The sequence below is a fragment of the Felis catus genome, chromosome B3 (genome assembly GCF_018350175.1).
Source record: "Felis catus isolate Fca126 chromosome B3, F.catus_Fca126_mat1.0, whole genome shotgun sequence".
In the NCBI taxonomy this organism is placed as follows: domain Eukaryota; kingdom Metazoa; phylum Chordata; class Mammalia; order Carnivora; family Felidae; genus Felis; species Felis catus.
The window spans coordinates 80,456,041-80,479,989 of record NC_058373.1 but is presented as its reverse complement, the minus strand read 5'-3'; the positions used below and the strand labels follow the sequence as shown (position 1 = coordinate 80,479,989).

At 41.1% G+C, this 23,949-nt stretch overlaps 2 long non-coding RNA genes across 2 annotated transcripts in view; one reads left to right on the top strand and one right to left on the bottom strand.

Annotated features, from left to right (window-relative positions):
* Window positions 1-23,949, top strand: part of LOC123386037 — a 117,154-nt gene that overhangs the window by 75,758 nt on the left and 17,447 nt on the right. The gene's annotated exons all lie outside the window — the stretch shown is intronic.
* On the bottom strand, window positions 17,807-19,223 carry LOC123386038. The gene is made up of 2 exons (XR_006599493.1): window positions 18,874-19,223; window positions 17,807-18,173 (listed from the first exon to the last, which is right to left on the bottom strand). It is a non-coding gene; the product is annotated as an uncharacterized LOC123386038 (long non-coding RNA).

Below are 23,949 nucleotides of genomic sequence, written 5' to 3'. Positions count from 1 at the left end.
GATATCATACTCATCATTTGAGGTTATGGCAAATGTGTCTTTTCTTTAACAAGTCATATGTAATTCTGTGTTCTTTAATTCGTACAATTGTTATGGTTATGGCTTGTATGACCATGTTTCCAGAATAAATATCAGAACTTGTGATCTGTCGTGAACTGTAACAATGGGATGAATCCCAAACTAGGGCTTTTATTACAGCTGAATTTGATGGGGCACCTCGGTGGCTCTGTTGGTTAAGCGTCTGACTTTGGCTCAGGTCATGATCTCACTGTTTGTGAGTTCAAGCCCTGTGTTGGGCTTTATGCTGACAGCTCAGAGCCTGGAGCCTGCTTCAAATTCTGTGTCTCCCTCTCTCTCTCTATTTGCCCCTCCCCCGCTCACACTCTTCCTCAGTCTTTCTCTCAAAAATAAATAAACATTAAAAAAAATTAATTAAAAAAAAAAAGATTTGGTTGCTTAACTGACTGAGCCAGCCAGGCGCCCTTGGACAGTATGGGCATTTTAACCATATTAATTCTTCCAATCCATGAGCATGAAGTATCTTTTCATGTGTTTGTTTCATCTTCAGTTTCTCTTATCATTGTTTTATAGCTTTCAGAGTACAGGTCTTTCACCTCCTTGGTTAAGTTTATTCCTAGGTATTTTATTCTTTTTAATTAATTAATTTATTTGTTTTTGAGAGAGGCAGAGTACAAGCAGGGGAGAGGCAGAAAGAGAGGGACAGAGGATTTGAAGCAGGCTCAATGTGGTCAGCAGAGAGCTCAGTGCGGGGCTCGAACTCACCAACCATAACATCATGAGCTGAGCTGAAGTCGGATGCTTAACCAACTGAGCCACCCCGGCGACCCTCTTTTTGGTACAATTGTAAATGGAATTGTTTTCTTAATGTTTCTGCTACTTCATTATTAGTACATAGAAACACAACAGAGTTCTATATATTAATTTTGTATCCCCAAACTACTGAATTTATTTAAAAGCTTTCTAAAGCTTTTTGGTAGAGTCTTTAAGGTTTTCTTTGTATAGTATCATGTCATCTGCAAATAGTGACAATTTTACTTATTTACTAATTTCAATGCCTTTTATTTCTTGTCTGATTACTGTGGCTAGGACTGTCAGTACTATGTTGAATAAAAGTGGCAAGACTGAGGAGTGCCTGGGTGGCTCAGTCAGTTAAGCGTCTACCTCTTGATTTCGGCTCGGTCATGAGTCCATGGTTCATGCGTTGGAGCCCCATGTTGGGCTCCGCTCTGATAGTGCAAGCTTGCTTGGGATTCTCTGCCTCTCTCTCCCCCTCCCCCATTCACACTCATGTGCTCTCGCGCTGTCTCTCTTTCATAAATAAATAAACATTTTTTAAAAAGTGAGGGTAGACATCCTTGTCTTCCTGATTTTGGAGGAAAAGTGCTCAGTTTTTCACTACTTATCATGATGTTAGCTATGGAATTTTTGTATACGGCCCTTATGTCTCTCACATTATAGAGAGTTTTTATCATAAACAGATGTTGGGTTTTGTCAAATGCTTTTCTGCATCTATTGAGATGATCATATGATTTTTATTTATCCTTCATTTTGTTAACGTGTATCACGTTGATTTGGGGATATTGAACAATTCTTACATTTCTGGAATAAATCCCACTTGATCATGGTGAATGATTTTTTTTTTAATGTACTGGATGCAGTTTGCTAGTATTTTATTGAGAATGTTTACATCCATAGCCTCAGGGATGTTGGCCTGTAGTTTCCTTTTGTTAGTGGAGTCTTTATCTGATTTTGGTATCAGAGTAAAGCTGACTTCATAGCATGAATTTGGAAGTTTTCCTTCTTTTTCTGTTTTTTGGAGTAGTTTGAGGAGAACACGTGTTGACTCTTTTTTGAATATTTGGTATGTGGTGCCTAGTTGGCTTAGTTGATAAAGCATTGGACTCTTGATTTCGTCTCCGGTCATGATCTCACAGGTTTGTGAGTTCAAACCCCACATCAGGCTCCTTACACTGACATTGCAGAGCCGGCTTGGGATTCTCTCTCCCTCTCTCTCTGTCCCTCCTGCACTTGCTCTCTCTCTCTCAAAATAAATTAATCAACTTAAAAAAAAAAAAAAAGAATATTTGGTAGAATTCACCTGTGAATGTACCTGGTCCTGGACTTTTGTTTGGGAGTGGGTTGTTGTTGTTGTTGTTGTTGTTGTTGTTGTTGTTATGTTTTTAAAGTTTACTGAGAAAGAGAGAGCATGAGCAGGAGAGGAGCAGAGAGAGAGGGAGACAGAGAATCCCAGGCAGGCTCCATGCTGTCAGCACAGAGCTCGATGTAGGGCTTGATCCCATGAAATGTGAGATCATGACCTGAGCCAGCACCCAGGTGCTCCAGAGTATTTTTTTTAAAGTTTTTTTTAAATGTATGTATGTATGTACATATGTATGTATGTAAGTAAGTATTCTCTAACCCAACATGGAGCTCGACCTCATGACCCCGGGATCAAGAGTCACATGCTCTTCCTACTGAGCCAGCCAGGCACCCCTGGGAGTTTTTTCAGTACTGATTGAATTTCATTACTACTAATTGGTCTGTTCAGTTTTTCCATTTCTTCCTGATTCAGTTCTGGAGGATTATGTTTCTAGGAATTTATCCATTTCTTCTAAGTTGTCCAATTAATTGGCATATATTTTTTGGTAGTATTTTATTATAATCCTTTATATTTCTGTGGTATTGCTTGTTACTTCTTCATTTCTGATTTTATTTACTTGAGTCCTCTCTATTAGTTTCTTGATGAGTCTGGCTAAGGGTTTATCAATTTTGTTTATTTTTTCAAAGTACCAGCTCTTGGTTTTATTGATCTTTTTAAATTTTATTTTAGTCTCTATTTCATTTATTTCCCATCTCATCTTTAGTATTTCCTTTCTTTTACTAACCTTGGGCTTTGTTCTTCTTTCTCTAGATCCCTTAGGTGTAAGATTGGATTGTTTAGTTTTTTCTCATTTCTTGAGGTAGGTCTGTGTGCTATAATAATCTCTTAGCATGTTTTTTGTTGCATCTTAAAGATTTTGACCATCGTGTTTTCATTTTCATATGTCTTCAAGTATTTTTTGATGTCCTTTGATTTTTTCCATTGACCTATTGGTTGTTTAGTAGCATGTTGCTTAGCTCCATGTGTTTGTGTTTTTCCAGTTATTTTTTTTTTTTTGTAATTGATTTCTTTTTCATTCCATTGTGGTTGGAAAGGATGCTTGATATGATTTTCATCTTCTTAAATTTAGTGAGACTTGTTTTGTGGCCTAACATGTAATCTATCCTTGAGAATGTTCCATGTGCACTTTAAAAGAATGTGTGTCCTGTTGTTGTTGGATGGAATATTCTGTATATATCTGTTAAGTCCACCTGGTCTAATGTGTCATTCAAAGACATTGTTTCCTTATTGATTGTCTGCCTGGATGATCTATCCATTAATGTACATGGGGTGTTAAAGTCCCCTACTATTACTGTATTATTGTCAATTTCTCCTTTTATGTCAGTTAAGATTTGCTTTATGTATTTAGGTGCTCCAATGTAGGGTGCATAAATATTTACAGATGTTATATTTGGTTGTTCGATTGATCCCTTTATTATTATGTAGTATGCTTTGCTCTTGTTGGTTTTGTTTTGTTTCTTTTTTTTTAATGTTTATTTATTTTTGTGAGACGAGAGAGAGAGAGAAAGAGAGACAGAGAGAGAGACAGAGTACGAACAGGGGAGGGGCAGAGAGAGAAGGCGACAGAAAATCCAAAGCAGGCTCCAGGCTCCGAGTTGTCAGCACAGAGCCCGACATGGGGCTCGAACCCACAAACCGTGAGATCATGACCTGTGCCAAAGTCGGATGCTAAACCAACTGAGCCATCCAAGCAACTCTTGTTAGTCTTGTTTTCAAGTTTATTTTGTCTGATACAAGTATTTTGATACCGTGTGTTTTTTTTTTTTTTTTTAATTTTCACTTTCATTTGCATGGAATATCCTTTCACTTTTCACCCTTTCACTTGCAATCTGTGTATGTCTTTGGGTCTGAAATTGTTTTCTTGTAGGCAGCATATTGATATGGGTCTTGTGGGGTTTTTTTGTTTATTTGTTTTGTTTGTACTCATTCTGTCACCCTATGTCTTTTAATAGGAGCATTTAGACCATTTACATTTAGAGTAATTATTGGTGGGTATTGCCATTTTGTTAATTATTTTCTGGTGGCTTTTGTAGTTCTTCTCTGTTCCTTTCCTCTTTTCTTGCTCTCTTTCCTTGTAACTGATGACTTTTTTAGTGTTACGCTCAGCTTTCTCATTATTTCTTGGGTATCTATTTTAGGTTTTTCATTTGTTATTACTATGAGGTTCATATATAACATCCTAAGTATATAGCAGTCTATATTAAGTTGACACATTAAGTTTAACACATTCTAAAAGAATTTCATTTTTACTCCTCGCCTCCATGTTTAATGTGTAATGTTGTATATTTTACATCTCTTTGTTTTGTGAGTCTTCTATCCTTTCATAATATTCTTATTTCTAATTATTACCTTTTATTTTACACTTAAAGAAGTTTCTTTAACATTTCTTGTAAGGCCAGTTTTGTGGTGATAACCTCTTTTAACTTATGTTTGTCTGGGACACTGGTTTTCTCTCCTTCCATTATGAATTGTAACCTTGCTGGTTAGAGTATTCTTGGTACTTTTACCAAAGATTTTTACCTTTTAGCCCTCTGCAGGCCAGAAGGGAGTAGTATGATAATATTCAACGTTGTTGCTGAAAAATCAGCTGATAGCCTTATGGGATTTCCCTTGTATATAACTAATTGCTTCATTTTGCTGCTTTAAAACTTCTATTTTTATCTTTAATTTTTGACATTTTAATTATTATGTGTCATATGTGGGCCTCCTTGGGTTCATCTTGTTTGGAACTCTCTGTGATTGCTGAGCCTGGTTGTCCCCAGCTTACAGAAATTTTTAGCTATTATTTATTCAAATAAACTTTAAAGAATAGGTTGATTCTCTTGTTAGGGGCTAATGCAGCTAGTAACTTTAAATTGAAGCCAGGGTTCACTTATCATTCCAAAAATCCTCAGTCCGTTAAGAATTATGCTAAGTCTATATTACCTGAGCTCTATAAATGGAACAACAAAGCCTGGATGGTACCACATTTGTTTACAACATGGTTTACTGCATATCCTAAGCCCACTGTTAAGACTAATGCTCAAAAAAAAAATCCCTTTCCAAATATTGCTTCTTATTGACAATGCACCTTGTCACCCAACAACTCTGATGGAGATGTACAATAAGATTAATGTTTTCATACCTGCTAACACAGCATGTATTATGTAGCCCATGGAGCAAGGAGTAATTGTGACTTTTCAGGTCTTATTACTGAAGAAATACATTTTTTTTTTAATTTTTTTTCAACGTTTTTTATTTATTTTTGGGACAGAGAGAGACAGAGTATGAACGGGGGAGGGGCAGAGAGAGAGGGAGACACAGAATCGGAAACAGGCTCCAGGCTCCGAGCCATCAGCCCAGAGCCTGACGCGGGGCTCGAACTCACTGACCGGACCGCGAGATCCTGACCTGGCTGAAGTCGGACGCTTAACCGACTGCGCCACCCAGGCGCCCCAGAAATACATTTTTTAAGGTAATAGCTGCCATAGACAGTGATTCATCTGATGGATCTGGGAAAACTAAATTGCAATCCTTTTTTTTTTTTTTAATGTTTATTTATTTTTGAGAGAGAAAGACAGAGCATAAGCAGGGGAGGGGCAGCAAGGGAGACACAGAACCTGAAGCAGGCTCTAAGCTCAAAGCTGTCAGTACAGAGCCTGATGGGGGGCTTGAACCCATGAACCACGAGACATGACCTGAGCCAAAGTCAGGTGCTTAACTGACCATGCCACCCAGGCGCCCGTAAGTAGTAATCCTTTTAGAAAGGATTCTAGATGCCAAAAAGAACATTCGTGATTTATGGAAAGAGGTCAGAGTAGCATTATTAACAGGAATTTAGAAGAAGTTGTTATCGGGGCGCCTGGGTGGCGCAGTCGGTTAAGCGTCCGACTTCAGCCAGGTCAGGATCTCGCGGTCTGTGAGTTCGAGCCCCGCGTCAGGCTCTGGGCTGATGGCTCAGAGCCTGGAGCCTGTTTCCGATTCTGTGTCTCCCTCTCTCTCTGACCCTCCCCCGTTCATGCTCTGTCTCTGTCAGTCCCAAAAATAAATAAAAAACGTTGAAAAAAAATAAAAAAAAAAAAAAGAAGAAGAAGTTGTTATCAACCCTCCTGGATGACTTTGAGGGGTTTAAGACTTGAGTGGAGGAAGTAAGTGTATATATGGGGAAATAGCAAAGGGAACTAGAATTAGAAGTGGAGCCTGAAGATGTGAATGAATTGCTGCAACGTCATTATAAAACATGAACACACAAGGAGCTGCTTCTTAAGGATGAAGAAAGAAAGTAGGTTCTTGAGATGGAATCTACTCATGTTGAAGACGTTGTGAAGATTGTTGAAATGACAACAAAAGTTTTGGAGTATTTCCTAAAGTTGGTTGATAAAGCAGTGGCAGAGTTTGAGGGGATTGACTCCAATTTTGAAAGAAGTTCTACTGTGGGTAAAATGCTATTAAACAGCATCACATATGTTAGAGATAAAATTTGTGAAAGGAAGAGTCCATTGATGCAGCAAACTTCATTGTTGATTTATTTTAAGAAATTGCTTCAGCCTCCCCAACCTTCTGCATTCACCACTCTGATCTATCAGCAACTATCAACACTGAGGCAAGACCCTTCACCAGAAAAAGATTACAACTTGTTGAAAGCTCAGACGATAGTTTGCATTTAAAAACAAAAATTTTTTAATGCTTCTATTTTGAGAGAGAGAGAGAGGGCAAGAACGCCAGTGGGGGAGGGGCAGAGAGAGAGACACATACACACAGAGAATCTGAGGCAGGCTCCAGGCTTTGAGCTCTCAGCAGAGCCTGACATGGGGCTTGAACCTACAAGCCACGAGATGATGACCTAACCTGAAGTCTGACACTTAACTGACTGAGCCACCCAGTTGCCCCGATGGTTAGCATTTTTTTTTTTTAGCAAGAATGTGTTTTTTAAATGAAGGTACCTTTTTTTTAGACATAATGCTATTGCACACTTGATAAACTATAATAGAGTATAACCATAACTTTTATATGCACTGGGAAACAAAATTTATTTGGCTAATTTTATTGCAATATTCACTTTATTGCAGTGGTCTGGAACTGAACCTGCCGTATCTGAGATAAAGCCTGTATTTGTAATTTTTCCCTGGATGCTGGACACTGTGCCTAGAACAGTTGAGAATGAGATAAATCAGAAATAGGCACATTTTTTATTCTCTCAGTCCATTACTGTGGAGTGAGAGAGCTAAGTTAATCTAGTCAGCACTTGAGATGGGCTTGAGTTTTGTTGTCTGTATGGTTACTTGCACGGCACCACAGACTTAAAATTCTGGTAGTGGGTTGCTATTCCCTTATGCTTAGTAGGTGGCCCCAGATGCTGGAGGCTTTTTTTCAATGTATCTTCTCTACCTGCAGGTTTCAGAAGACCCCGGTGATCTGATCATCTCAACAAAATTTTAAATAAATAAAATTTTATGTACTAAATTATTAAGTTTTCATATTGTCAGGGTATCTTGTGGTTTTCTACATCTTGTGGAAGTAGAACTAGACTTAACATTTAAAAAATAAACCCTTCTCTGTTTAAATCAGTTTTACATACTAAGAATTTTGGCTGTATATGACAGTAGTTAAGGACAAACAAAAGAGTTCAGACAAAACTGGTTTTGAATCCCAGCTCTACCACCTAGCTTATCAATTTTACGAGTGAGGTGATCGTGAGCAAACTATTTAGCTCTGTCATTCAGTTTCCTTATTTGTAAGGTAAGGATTGAATGAAGTAATGTCAAGTCCTTAACAATTCCTGGCCCACAGAAAATGCTCCATGTGTGGTCATTATTATTGGGTTTAAATTTTGTGTGAGTCAGGATGGTGAGAGTGGAGGGCAGCCTATAGGGAGGTGAGCCTAAGAGTCATGAAAAACAGTTCACAGATAAATTCACAAAATCAGATGAGAGTCACGAGGGCTCAAAATACGACTTTAACAAATGGAGAAGATGGACTAAAAAAGGTTTATGTATAACCAACAGTTCCCTTGTGTGGTGTCATGTGCCTGTTCGTCTATCATTCCTGTACTTCTCTGCCTTTTCCATTAGTTTGTGTTTTCAGACTAGTATCATGTAAACTTAAAACTGTTTAGATGTTTTTCTCTTTCTACTCTATGGGAATCCTTTGAGGAATGGGCCAAGTGTGATTCATTAGTGTATCCTTAGCTTCCTACAGTGTCTGGCATATAGTAGGCATCAGCGAATTGATTGTAACTCAACAGGAAAGTTGCCCTATTCTCTTTCTTATTAGTATAGCCCCTACTCAGATTGTCAATATCTGAATGTACAATTATTGGAACATTTCCATTCTAGTAGCTTGTCAGGCTGAGCAGCTCTTCCATTTTGGTTCTAGCCAGATCCTAGATTTTCTGGTGATCTTGTCTTATCTCTTTGTGTTCTGTAGGGAAAAAGAAGGGTGGTCCATATGCTTTGGACCATGGACCGAGGGACTGAAAGCTCAATCAACTGCTTTGATTTGTTTGAGAGCTTCATGCTCTGTTACTTTCTATTTATGTTTAATTCCCCAAAGATCCTTTTCTTGCTTTAGGTCCCAATTTCATTGCGTACTAGTACACAGTTAAGTAATGGGTTACCTGTGAGGCAGAACTTACCAGAAATTACACTGTGCTGTCAGTGTCTTTTCCCTCATCATAGGAAACCCACGTTGATGTGTGCTTTCTGGTTTCTAGGGTTAACCACCTTCCCCATGCGTAGGTCCTTATGCAAGAAGATGAAGAAAATTATATTTAGCAGAATTCCTTTCAGCAAGAAGGCTGTTTTCTTTAGAAGAATTTCCTTGACAAATTTTCTTGGGGTAAAAAAACATGAGACCTCAAGGGACCTCACTGGGAAGAGGACAAATATGAGTGAAAAGATGGGAGGTTTGTCTCTGGCGCCTGCAGGAGACCAAGGATCTGGAGACGGAGAGATGAGGGAAGGCAGCTCACTTTGTAATGTGACTCCTCTTGACTCTGCTTCACCATCTCCCACATCATTAGTAAACCTACCAGCTTCCTGTCATGCTTGCAATGAGTGACTTTAAAAAAGAAATAAAAATTAATATAAGAAAGAATTGAAAGCAGGTGTTAAAAAACTTGTACATGAAGGATCATTGCAGCAATATACACAGTATACAGTAGCCAAAAGGTGGAAATAACCTAAATGTCCATCAGTGTATGAATGGACAAATAAAATGTGGTACATCCATACAGTGGAGTATCACTCAGCCATTGAAAGGAATGAAGTACTGTTACATGCTACAACATGGATGAACAATGGAAACACGATGCTAAGTGAAAGGCCACATATTGTATCATTCCACTTATATGAAATATCCAGAATAGGCAAATCCCTAGGGACAGAAAGCAGGTTAGTGGTTACTAGTGTGTAATGCAGAGGCACTGCTTAATGGTGATGAAGTTTCTGTTGGGGATGATGAAAACTGGAACCAGATAGTGATGATAGTTGTACAACATTGTGAAAATACTTAGCGCCACTCAATGGTACACTTCAAAATAATAAATTTTATGTCATGTATTTTGCTATGCGCACAGCATAGCGGCTGGGCTCTGAATGAACATGGTTTGGAGACAGAGGGCAGCCAGGGGGATGTGGAATCAGAGGGTGTGTACTGAAACTGCACCAAGAGAAACGTGGAAGGTCTTTGACTCTTTGAGCCCATGGCACTGGTGTTTGCATTAAGGTTAACCAGATCTTTGGCAGCCCTAATGGATACTCAAAGAGAAATGAGAACTTTACAGATGGTTTTTAAACTTTGAAAGTACAAGCAACATCTGAATGATGTGTAATATATGAAATTTGAAGTGTATAAACATTTATAGACTTGCAGTTAATCTAAATTTACAATAGTGTTAAAAATCTTTTTTTTAATAGTGTTACAGGTTGAATGTGTGTATTCCTCCCACCCCAAATTCATATGTTGAAATCCTAAGCCCCTATGTAATTGTATTAGGTAGTAGGGTCTTTGGGAGGTAATTAGGTCATGAGGGTGGGGCCCTCATGAATGGGATTTGTGCCATTAGAAGAGACTAGGGAGAGCTTGTTCCTCCTTTGCTCTCCAACACATGTGGATCCTACAAGTAGATGGTCATTTGCAGACAAGGAAGTGGGCCCTCATCAGACACTGGATCTTTGATATCAGACTTCTCAGTCTTAGAAGGGTGAGAAATAAGTGTTTGTTGTTTAATCCACCCAGCCTGTGATAATATGTTACAGCACCCTAAGTTGACGAAGGTATATAGTGTTGGGTGATCACTTGATCTACTTATCATTTGTGGGTGTGGTTTAAGTCTGTTCAGTGGTAGAATTCTCAGATCAAAGTTCAGCTTTGTGAATATGGAAATAGATCCTGACTCCAGTTTTTATCACCATTACCATATCTCAAATATATCAATTTCTATATCCATAAGAATGACCCTAGTATAAAGCTTTCCTTACAACTGTCCATGGAGAATGATGCTAAGGAACCCAAAATACTAGATAGGCAGGCTGGGGCAGTGAAAAGAGAAGGGACTTTGTCATTGGAACACATGCTTTCATCCCAGCTCACTAACACTGATGTGCATGGTTGGGAATGTTGCTAAATAGTTGATGTGGAAACAGCACCAGCATCCCACCCTGATGAAGAGCAGACAAATGCTAGGATTGTTCACCTTCTTGTCATAAGCCCCCATGTGTTTACTGGAACCAAGGCCACTGGATCCTGTGTGCGGAGGTCATGGTGGCAAGACTCTTTAATGAAGAAATCAGAACATTTCTTCAAAGCTTCATCTCATTCAAGTCCTTGCTCAACTCTGACCTTTTCAACAAAGCTAGCCCTGGACTACTTAACACTATTCTTCCCAAGCCCATTCTCTATCCCTGACCTTGTAGTGCTTTTTCTTTTCCAGTAGAAATTATAATCTTTTAACATAATAGGTCATTTATCAAATTTATTATTTAGTTTATGTCTTCTTTCTTGAGTATAAACTCTATGAGGGTGATCTACTTGTCCTTCACTTGTGAGAAATTAGAATCCTTCTCATTATAAACTGAGACCTGTGTGTGTGTGTGTGCGTGTGTGTGTTGACCTCTGCCAACTTAGAGATGACTTTACCTATATATCATGCCATCCTGCTATTAACCATCAGGGATAAAATTATCATTGCTCAACCAAGGTCATTCCTGCTGGAGACCCAGTTCATAGATCTCTGATTTCTGTGGAAATCTTCTCAGTAAAAATTAGTTTTTATTTTGCAGGTTGATTTTGAACTTCAGCGAAATCGTTGAAAGTGCAGTATGTACAATTTAAACCACATTGGAAAACACAGATAATGATGTTGCCAATTCTTAAAATAGACCTTGTTTGGCTAGTAAGAGCCACTTTTTTAAATAGAAGTTTTAGCTACATAATTTAACATTTAAATTTTAGCTTAAAAGTAATTCATGTGCTTATTATAGCCAGAGTAGCTCTGTTCTAGAATAATGCTCAGTTGGGGGGCATCTAAGAGGACATCCAGTAAGACTACACCACCCAGTGTCATCTCCACACATTTCCTTAAAAACACGAAGAGAATAGCCACATTGTTAAAGACACAAACAGGTCACTTCTAATCCTACGTGGAGGCTTTGTCTATTTTTTTTATGTGACAGAGTGTAGATGTTCAAAGGATAATTTGACCTGGGAAAACACTGCTGTGGTCAAGAAAAGAGAGGACAGTTTGTGCCTTCTCTCCTTTTCACTTGGTGATGGGTGTGTTCGGAGAGTTTATAATGTCAAATGTACAATTTTGATGAATGGTCCTAAAATTCATTTATGCTGCCCTCTCACCCCTCCTCATTCTCCATCCCTCCATGATTTCTGAGCCTTTTTCAAGCATCAGGTCTTATGGGGAGGTGGAGACTGGGATGAATAAAACTCTGACGCAGTGCCTGGGAGCACCTTAAGGCCTGGTGAGTAATAAGTCTGTATATTGTAAACCTTGATCACTTGGGTTCTGAAACAGGCATTGCTAAGATCTGGTATGGTGGAGAGAGACTCTTACGTATATTATGTTAACACACCTGAGCTAACAGAAAACATTTTTCACACCCAAAGAAATGTTAGAAATGTTATTTTCTTCAAAATAAAGTTTTAAATACTTTCAGGCCTTCCTAATAAGAGTAACAAATCAGAGTCCAAGCTAAGGGGTCACTGAGATTTTCCTAGCTCCATAGCCATCCAAAGTCCCAACCATGAGAAAAACACAAAATGGTTTTTGATTAAGGCCAGCAGTGTTCTTTGGAGGTGGGAGAGCAGTCACATTTGTTAACATTCAGAAGAGAGTAAAAACTCCAGTGGCAAACCTTGGCTAGCATTGCATGTTCTGCAGTGCCTGGAAAGGACACCAGACCACTGTTGCTTTTCTTTGGTCATAGATTGGCTGACGGAAGTAGACAAAAGCCAACGAAGACGTGGTAATGTTTGCAAGAAAGAGATGGCAGTGGAAGGCTCCAGTCAATCCAGTCGATGTAATAGTTTTTTCTTGCTTGCTTTCTTGATTTTTGCCTCTCAACTCCAGGAATGTTAGAATCTCATTGTCAGAAAGGAAGTAAGATCATGAGTGTGGATAAGTTGGTGGAGTTACTGAGGCTAAAGAGAAGCGTTCATGAGATTTGGGATGAAGACCAGGAATATTAACAAGGCAATAACAGCATGGAAAAGCAAAGTCAGACCTGTGCCCCAGAAAGCACACTGTCTGCAGCATTGTCTCTTTCCCACTCTGCCATTGCTAAGTCTTGGGGTTGTATTGAAAGAAGTAATCATTCCCCAAATAATTTCTTCGAAATAGAAACTGACTTGGGGGCACCTGGGTGGCTCAGTTGGTTAAGCATCTGACTCTTGGTTTCAGCTCAGATCATGATCTCATGGTTTTGTGGGTTTGAGTCCCACGTTGGGCGCTGTGCTGGCAGTATGGAGCCTGCCTGGGATTTTTTCTCTCTCCTCTCTCCACCCTTCCCCTGCTCACGCTATCTCTGTCTCTCTAAAAATAAATAAATAAACTTAAAAAAAATTAAAAAAGAAACTGATCTTGGTTGGTTGGTAGTTTAACAGTATAATTCTTTTGATGGCTACTAGCTACATGATCAGAGACTTATTCAGCCTAACTCAACGACTGGGTGGCTTCACTGTGAGGACTCACACAGACCCAGATGACAGTCCTGTTACCTGGCACATGGGAAGCCAGGAACACCTGTGGCCAGGCTTCATGAGTCTGGGAAAGAGTTTAGTCCCCAAAATGTCCATGAGGATGCATTGTGACTCAATGGCATAGTCTTTTCCCCTTAGTATCAGGACTTCATGAAACCAACCCTAGTTCTCTACCATGGCCCACCTTAGCCAAGCTGAGTTCCCTTTGCTCTGACTGTCTCTGAACATCATTCTGCCTTTGAACCTGCTCCTACCTGCTCCTTCTTCCTAAAAATGCCCTAAGAGAGAAAATCTTTGGGTTTAGCCACCACTACATATGGGATTCCCCTCTTGGGCTAAGATTGCCTTATGCCAGTGTATAGGTTGAGGTGCTAATCCAGTCACCAATGACTCAGATGGTAGGTTGTGTGCTACAGAATGAATTTAGGGTAGCAGGGTCAGGACATAAGGCTGTCTCCCTCAGAAAGGGCCAAATGAGGTAGATACTCAAGGCTCTTGCAAGGCTTTTGCTGAAGCAGTCTTATTTTTTACTTGTTTAATGTTTATTTATTCTTCTGAGAGAGAGAGAGAGAGAGAGAGCGCATGGGAGGGGCAGAGAGAGAGGGAGACATAGAATCTGAAGCAGGGTCCAGGTTCTGAGCTGTCAGCACAGAGCCTGATGTGGGGCTTGAACTCATGAACCATGAGATCGTGACCTGGGCAGAAGTTGGAAGCTTAGCCTACTGCACCACCCAGGCACCTCTGGAGCAGTTTTTTTTTTTTTTTTTTTTTTTTTTTTGTAACTAGAAGGCAACTGATGGCCTGGGTGGGATGAAGTATATCGCATACCAGAGATCAAGGATGGCCATGATGTCGGACCCTATCCTGAGGTTTATAAATAAACTGTGACAAAATTCATGTAAACACATCACTTGTTTCCCTATACGTATCTGGGGTTTGTCCAGATAATCCAAATTCTGCTAAGCAGGTGGTGTGGTAGAGTCAGGTGAGAGCACAGTCTTCAGAACTGCAGTCCTGGCTTCTTCTTTTTCTTTAAATAAAATTTTTTTAATGTTTATTATTAGTTATTTTTGAGAGAGAGAGACAGAGTGTGAGCAGAGGAGGGGCAAAGAGAGGGAGACAAAGAATCCAAAGAAGGCTCCAGACTCTGAGCTGTGCCCGCAGAGCCCGATGTGGGGCTCGAACCTATGAACCGTGAGATCATAAACTGACTGAGCCAGCTAGGTGCCCCCAGAAAACCTCTTTCTATGTCTCAGTTTGTCTTACCTATAAAATGGTCTATGAGTACCTATCTAGGCTTTATCAACACAGTATAAAATACACATTCTGCTGTTTAATGCCTCTGATGTCACCTGGATGGGCTTAGAGGCCTTCCTGTTCTTGTGGCCATTTTGGAGTCCCTTAGAAGGGCCTGGTTATCCACCTTATCTTGGCGAATTGTGTGAAAATGTTCTTTTGACACAAGTTATTTCTTCCAGCCACCTGGCCCTCTTCCTACTGAACTCTTTGTCTTTCTCTTCAACTCTTTCTCTTTCCCTCTGATGTCCACTTTTCATTTGGAGACCAACAGAATCAAAGTGGTAGCAGCTTTCATTGCCCACCTCACTTCTTGGGAATGGGGTATTTCCAGCAGCATTGGGTTGGCTTTAGTTGTGCAGTTTATTTTTACCCCAGATCCCTGTCTTCCCTATACCTCTAGATCATCCCCAGAGGGCTGGTTTCATTATATTTCTTCCTCATTTAATGGTGATGATCTTCCTCAAGTGGCTTCTCTTGGCTCTCAGCCTTGTCCATTACCCACGTGTAAATCCAAGTAATGGACGGGGATTCTCTGTCATGAAGCTGAGACAAAACCAAGGTGTTTGTACAGAACACAGCTGTTCTGACGGTGCTGTGTACCCAGCAGAGTTCTTGAAGGATGGTGATGCTTTAATTCCACAGCCAGAGCCTTTGAATCCTCTCTCCTGCACAGCTGCAGCCCCAGCACACATCTGTAAACTTGGCCAGCTCCCAGCACAGGAAGAGACTCAGTCAATGTTATAGTAAATAGTAAAATAATGTTACAATCATTATTTTCATTGCTGCCCAGGGCTACTTTAAAATTATTGTTCTCTGGTTCTATCTAATCTAACCTTACCTAATCTAATCCTATCTATTCATCCACTCATCCAATTTATCTAGTCTATCTGTCCTAGAGTTCTCCGGAGAAACAGGAAACAGAATCAGTAGGAATATATATATCTCCTTATATGTATATCTATATGTGATATATTACAGCATGAATGTGCATATGCATGTGCAATGTGCATATATACACATATATATACACATGTATAATGGGAGATTTATTATGAGGAATGGGCTCACATGATTGTCTGAGCTGAGAAGTTCTACAGTTTGCTCTCTGCAAGCTAGCTGGTTGTGTAATTCTAGCCTGGGTCTGAAGGCTGATGGTGTAGGTCTCAGTCCAAGGCCAGGAGAAGACCAACGTCCCAGCACAAGAAGGCAGGCAGGGGGAAAAAGGGCCAAACTGCTTGGGATTCTCTCCCTCGCTCCCTCTGCCCCTCCCCTGTTTATGCATGTGCACACCTGTGCTCACTCGCTGTCTCTCTCTCTTTCTCTCAAGAATAAGTAAATTAAAAAAAAATAGGCAGAACTTTTTCAGGGCATTTGGAATTTCCTATTTCTGTTCTCCTTGGTACACAAGTGAACATCTCCACTGAAACATAATGTGCGTGAAATGCTGAGCCCCACTGTGGCTTTTGCGTACTGATGACAACAAGGCCTGCTTATTTAGGTACCTGGAGCACCAGAGAAAACAGGAGATAAGCAAAAGGAGATAAGCAGATTGCAGGTTGGCTTCAATCTGATGCCTGGGTTTTCTCATGATGACAAAGCTTTCCTAGTGTTTTCTGCTCATGGTGCTATGTACCGGCAGACCTATTTATTATAAGTATGGTTATGGATTCTTTTCTTCACAAATACCCATGCTCCTCCACAAAGTAGACAATTTTCAGTAAGTAGAACTGATAAATCCTGTGTTACGGTTGAAAGTCGCTGTGTGAACATGATGACTTTTGGAGAATTTGTGAGGATCCTCTCTGCAAGAGGGCTTCTCTTCTAGACACATTTGAAGTTTTAGAATTAGCTGCTCTTTGATGGCTGATTGATAAGTTTTTTCTTCAAGCCAAATCATTATGTGTATGGTCAAGTGTCAGAAGTTTGACGTGCTTGTGCGTATATGAAGGTGGCATTCCTGAGCTTCCTTGCAGGTTGGTTCTGCTCTGTGAGGATGGCTCTGGTTGTCTTGGGAGGAAAGCACAGCCCCAACCCTGAAGGACTGCTGGCCTCGGTGGGGGCTAGGTTGGTGGAGGGGTGATAGGCCTTGAGCAGCTAGGCTGGGTCCCTGGGGTCCCCTTCAATTCTGAGTGGCTCTAATTCTATAGTTTCGGAACCTTTAATCTAAGAGAGTAATAAAGCAATTGCTCCCAAACCCTGATGTACTCTATTCACTTATTACCATCCTCTCTTTTTCTTTCCTTTGAAATGAAATAATTACATTCTAAAATTTGAAAACAGGACATGTAGTCTGGAGACATAGCCCAAAGTCAAATGATCGGGTGCCATTACTCCTTAATGATAGTGCATGAGGACACCCTGAGAGAAGACAAACTGGAATATTTAACAAATTTTTAAAATTGTTTTTTAATGTTTGTTTATTTTTGAGGGGGGGGGAGAGAGAGAGTTTGAGGGGGTAGGGGAGGGAGCAGAGAGAGAGGGAGACACAGAATCAGAAGCAGGCTCCAGGGTCAGCGCTGTCAGCACAGAGCCCGATGTGAGACTCGAACCCATGAGCTGTGAGATCATGACCTGAGCCAAAATCGGATGCTTAACCGACTGAGTCACGCAGGTGCCCCTTTAACAAGTTTTTAAAATGCTCATTTATTTCTTTTTTTTTTCGAGAGAGGGAGAGTATGCTAGCGAGAACAGAGCAGGGCAGAGAGAGAGAGAGAGGGAGAGAGAATACCAAGCAAGGCTCTGCGCTGAGCATGGAGTCCAACACAGGGCTTGATCTCACGAACTATGAGACCATGACCTGACCCAAAATCAAGAGTCAGTGCTGAACCGACTGAGCCACCCAGGTGTCCCAGTAAATATTTACAATATTTAAAAGCAGTGGGGACAAAATTTAATTTTGTTTTTTCCTGGGCATCTATTTTCTGTATATATTTAGGATATCTATATATTGTGATATGAAAGCTGGGATGTGTGAGGAGGTAGAGGACGGAAGGAAAACACCAGGTGATAAGTTGTTGCCTAAAGAGGACAGAGAATAAATGTCCCTTACATGCAGGAACTGATTTCTAATCTTTAAAAACTACTATCTTTATTTTGACTGGTTTCAGAGTCAAAGTGGTCTCTTTCACTCACACCTTTGGATGGCTTTCTTCCCAAACACAAGCAATTTATTAGAAACCTGAGCGTCACGTGCTCTGGAGCCCAAGGATTGTCTCTGGGGCTGGATCCGCTCTGACATCAGCATTAGGGTGGTTGACCATCAAACATTTCTCTGAATTCAGGGAGCCTGTCAGGGCTACACTGGAGCCGGGTCTTGATGTCTTGTCAGGATTCAGAGTCCATGCCAAGGCAGATACACGGGCGCAGACGCTGGCACATTTGTCCGCATGGGCAGTCGAGGGAGAGGTGACAGCTGGCATGCGCTACCCACAGGCAGACCACACGGGGGTGATCACAGCCGACTCTGTGCCAGGAGGGAGGCAGAGCAAATCACAGATGGCACCTGAGGAATGAGAAAATTGCTTATTTCCTTCCCTTCCTGTTACTACAGCCTGGGGACAACTTGGGACATTCTGTGGTATTCCAAGAGGAGATATTTGAACTGCTGCCTCCACAGAGGCTAGTGAGGGAGACTTGCCTTCCTCACAGAACTATAATTGTGTAAACATAGGAAGGCTGCACCTTGGACCCCACATTTCAGCAGTTGGGAGGGTTGCGGAGTGGGGTACAGAATTTTTTTTTTAGTATTTATTTTGGGGAGAGCACAAGTGGGGGGGAGGGGCAAAGAGAGGGGGACAGAGGATCCGAAGCAGGCCGTGCGCTGACAGGCTGACAGCAGTGAGCCCGATATGGGGCTCGAACTCACGAACTGCAGGATTATGACCTGAGCCGAAGTCAGACGCTCAACTGACTGAGCCACCCAGGTGCCCCTGGAGTACAGAATCTTGCCTTGCTGTGTACAGAATCTTAGGTCCTAGAGCTTGTGTTATGGCCATAGCAGCCTTTTGAACAACAGTGGCACCCGTCTTGAGGAAGGTCTTGGCACATCTCTGATGTAGCCACAAAGAGCCCCAAGACTGCAGAGCTGAGCGAGGCGCCGCTCCTGGATTCTTGTCTGTGAGAACTACTCCAAAACCACCCACAGTGCCTGGAGGCTGTAAAGGTCTCTGGACGAAGTAGCAGCCCCTGACCTTTGAACTTACAGTGCAGTACCTACTTGTAGCTTCAGACCCGGCGACAGGCGCTTTCGTGGATTATGTCAATCTGCACAGCAACTCTATGAAGTTGGACACTTCTTTCCCCCTTTTTAGAGATGAGGAAAAGGAGGTTTACAGACATGAGATAGCCTGCCTGGGGCCACACAGTTAATGAGAGGTGAGGCTGGGGTTGAATTCAGGCAGTCTGGTTCCCGATGCTCAGTTGGGGTTGAATATATATATTTTTTTCAATGTTTTATTTTATTTTTGGGACACAGAGAGACAGAGCATGAACGGGGGAGGGGCAGAGAGAGAGGGAGACACAGAATCTGAAACAGGCTCCAGGCTCTGAGCCATCAGCCCAGAGCCTGACGCGGGGCTCGAACTCACGGACCGCGAGATCGTGACCTGGCTGAAGTCGGACGCTTAACCGACTGCGCCACCCAGGCGCCCCGGGTTGAATATTTTTTAATGCGGACATTAGCAATGACCTTTGTAAAAGGAAGCCATTCTTCCTTTTAAAACTCCTGTCAAGATGGAGTGACATGAGCTGTACCTGTACAAAGTATTCTATGACAAATCCAGTGACACTTCCTTACCTTGATTCTTATCCAGGATGTCTGAATTTTAGGAATGACAGGAACATACTGCAAATCAAATGACTCTAATTTGGTACTTTAAGTCAAGGAGGCCAAAGGAAAATCTCAGGAATGGAGTAGATAACAGTATTTAGTGCTACAGAGGGAGAAAGTAAAGTAGGAAATTAGAAGACTCCATCAGACTTGTGGATTAGATTTTGTGAGCTAAAACTCCCTATTGTCTCCTTCTACAGCAAAAGAGGTATTTTTTCTCTCACACTTTTAATCAAGTAGATAATATACAAATGGTACTCAACTCTAAGCATAGAAGAGGTTTACAGTGAAAAGCCTCTCCATCTCCTTCCCATTCATGTACTCCAGGCACCCAGGTCCCTTTTTAGGAAGCAAATGTTGCTGGTTTATTGTGTATCCTTCCTGGGATAGTCTATATACACACACGATAAATAAGTGTATAGAATTTTTTTTTCTTTTTACAGAGCATCATACTATATGCAGTGTTCTGTACCTTTTTGTTGTTAATTTAACAATACATCTGTAGTCTTGTAGACCATTCCATAATAGTGTATAGCAAGAGTTTCTTCATGACTTTTTGCAGCTGCATGGGGTTCTATGGTATGGATGTATTCAAATTTGTATAATGGAGGCATATTTTCAGCTGACCTCCCCTCCCCCCCCCCAAAAAGCGCCAACATTTAGGAAAGATAATGGAAATGGCTTTTTCTTTCAAGGACAGAAAGGTGCTATCTGGAGCACGTAGATAGAGCAAAGGACCATTTGTGTGCCGAGGGTTATCTGTACTAGGTCTCATTGAACCCAGCAAGAGCTAGCATACTTCTGAGGGGCTTTCTTAAAAACTCCCACCCTGAGTTAGGATTTAGAAACTTCATTTCTGGAAATGGTATATACACTGGCTAGAAACAGCTAAGCTACTGTCTCCAGTCTTTTGGGGATGAGGAAATTATAAATCTCTTTGTTTGTATAACTCTAGCATCCCCAGAGTATCTAAGTATCTCTCAGTTTTCTATCCTTTAATTCCGAATATCCTAATACTTCTATCATCCTGTAATTCTTCATGTCAAATGGAAAAGGTTCTAGATTCCGATCTGGTCGGTTCACATTCCACTACTTACTAACTGAATAACCTTGGGTAGCTGCTAACCTCTTACCTTGTATGTCTGTATCTGTAAAGCAGGAATTGCATTACCTATTTTCTTAAGTTCTTTATCATTAGGATTACATAGGCTAACATCTAGAGCACCTAACAAAGTGCTGCTTCTTCACTGAAGTCTTAGGGAGGGCAGATATTCTCTTTTTTTGGTTTGTAAGACCAAGGTCTTTTATATACTACAAAGACTATTCATTTTAAAAGATTTTTGATGATGCCAGAAATAGGTATGAAGATTAGGAGAGTTGAGAAGTATAGGATGGAGGCTAGTTGACCAATGGTGATGAAAGGGTGTTCTACTGGCTGTCCTCCAATTCATCTTAGGGTGAGTAGATCCGCTACTAAGAATCAGAATAGGCATTGGCTAAGTGGTTGGAATGTCATTCCTCGTTGTTTTGAAGTGTGGAGTAGGGGAATGATTGCTAGAATTAGGATGGAGAGGATTAAGGATTTAGGAGGATTAAGGATTTTAGGAGTACTAGGATTAAGACTCCTCCTAGTTTATTAGGAATGGATTGGAGAATTGCATATGCGAATAGGAAGTATCACTCAGGCTTAATGTGTGGCTGTTTTTTCTTTTTTAATATTTATTTATTTTGAGAGAGACAGCATGAGTGGGGAAGGGGCAGAGAGAGGGAGACAGAATCCAAAGCAGGCTCTAGGCTCTGAGCTGTCAGTGCAGAACCTGACGCAGGGTTTAAACCCACAAACCTCGAGATCATGACCTGAGCCAAAGTCAGATGCTTAACCGACTGAACCACCCAGGCGCCCCTGATTCTTGGTATATATTAAGTTGTAAATTGGAATAGAGGTTTAAAACTCAGGGGCGCCTGGGTGGCTCAGTCACTTGAGCGTCCGACTCCGGCTCAGGTCATGATCTCACAGCTCGTGAGTTCGAGCCCCGCTTCAGGCTCTGTGCTGACAGCTCGGAGCCTGGAGGCTGGAGCCTGCTTCAGATTCTGTGCCTCCCTCTCTCTGCCCCAACCCACTCGCATTCTGTCTCTGTCAAAAATAAATAAACCTTAAAAAAAATTACAATTTAAAAAAATCAGTCTTCTGTGACTTTGGTTGTAATCTTGGAATATTAATGATGGTAGCATACTTGGAGATTACATGATCACAGTTTTTTAAAAATAGAGGGTACCCGAGCAGAAACTCACTTATGTGTGAACTGCATAACTTAATTACTCACAGAATTAACAGTTCAAAGCATATTTTAGCACAAAAAGTAGTCCAAAAACAATCAGTTGTATTTTCACAAAGATGTATAGTTGTAGACTTAGTGTAAGTAACTGTCAAATATAATAAAAATCAATGAAAATTCTGGTCTCTCACGGACAAAAGAGTTCTTGAATTGTGGTTTGTATTCTCTGGGCACATCTCAATTTTGCGTTTTTTTATTTTTTTATTTTTTTTATTTTTGGGACAGAGAGAGACAGAGCAGGAACGGGGGAGGGGCAGAGAGAGAGGGAGACACAGAATCGGAAACAGGCTCCAGGCTCCGAGCCATCAGCCCAGAGCCTGACGCGGGGCTCGAACTCACGGAGTGCGAGATCATGACCTGGCTGAAGTCGGATGCTTAACCGACTGCGCCACCCAGGCGCCCCTGGGCACATCTCAATTTTGAATCCATTTCTACTTCAACATCAGTTTCAGCAGTTCTGTGAAATAGAATGTGCTTCCTCAAAGCCAGTTAGACTGGTATATTGTTCAGAATTTGTCAACTATTTCATGTCTTTTTTTTTTTTTTTCCCCTGGAAAATGGCAGGAAGTTCTCTCAAACTTTTTTTTTTTATATGAAATTTATTGACAAATTGGTTTCCATACAACACCCAGTGCTCATCCCAAAAGGTGCCCTCCTCAATACCCATCACCCACCCTCTCCTCCCTCCCACCCCCCATCAACCCCCAGTTTGTTCTCAGTTTTTAACAGTCTCTTATGCTTTGGCTCTCTCGCACTCCAACCTCTTTTTTTTTTTTTTTCCTTCCCCTCCCCCATGGGTTCCCGTTAAGTTTCTCAGGATCCACATAAGAGTGAAACCATATGGTATCTGTCTTTCTCTGTATGGCTTATTTCACTTAGCATCACACTCTCCAGTTCCATCCACGTTGCTACAAAAGGCCATATTTCATTCTTTCTCATTGCCACGTAGTATTCCATTGTGTATATAAACCACAATTTCTTTATCCATTCATCAGTTGATGGACATTTAAGCTCTTTCCATAATTTGGCTATTGTTGAGAGTGCTGCTATGAACATTGGGGTACAAGTGGCCCTATGCATCAGTACTCCTGTATCCCTTGGATAAATTCCTAGCAGTGCTATTGCTGGGTCATAGGGTAGGTCTATTTTTAATTTTCTGAGGAACCTCCACACTGCTTTCCAGAGCGGCTGCACCAATTTGCATTCCCACCAACAGTGCAAGAGGGTTCCTGTTTCTCCACATCCTCTCCAGCATCTATAGTCTCCTGATTTGTTCATTTTGGCCACTCTGACTGGCGTGAGGTGATACCTGAGTGTGGTTTTGATTTGTATTTCCCTGATAAGGAGCGACGCTGAACATCTTTTCATGTGCCTGTTGGCCATCCGGATGTCTTCTTTAGAGAAGTGTCTATTCATGTTTTCTGCCCATTTCTTCACTGGGTTATTTGTTTTTCGGGTGTGGAGTTTGGTGAGCTCTTTATAGATTTTGGATACTAGCCCTTTGTCCGGTATGTCATTTGCGAATATCTTTTCCCATTCCGTTGGTTGCCTTTTAGTTTTGTTGGTTGTTTCCTTTGCTGTGCAGAAGCTTTTTATCTTCATAAGGTCCCAGTAATTCACTTTTGCTTTTAATTCCCTTGCCTTTGGGGATGTGTCGAGTAAGAGATTGCTACGGCTGAGGTCAGAGAGGTCTTTTCCTGCTTTCTCCTCTAAGGTTTTGATGGTTTCCTGTCTCACATTCAGGTCCTTTATCCATTTGGAGTTTATTTTTGTGAATGGTGTGAGAAAGTGGTCTAGTTTCAACCTTCTGCATGTTGCTGTCCAGTTCTCCCAGCACCATTTGTTAAAGAGGCTGTCTTTTTTCCATTGGATGTTCTTTCCTGCTTTGTCAAAGATGAGTTGGCCATACGTTTGTGGGTCTAGTTCTGGAGTTTCTATTCTATTCCATTGGTCTATGTGTCTGTTTTTGTGCCATCTCAAACTGTCTTAAGCCAAAAAGTGAACTTACTGAAACAGGTGATTGGAAGGGGGGGGGGGGGGAAAGAGCTTCACGTATGTCTTGATTCTATCAGTGTAAGTTTATGGTCACAAAGAAATACTCAAGGAGCTATTTT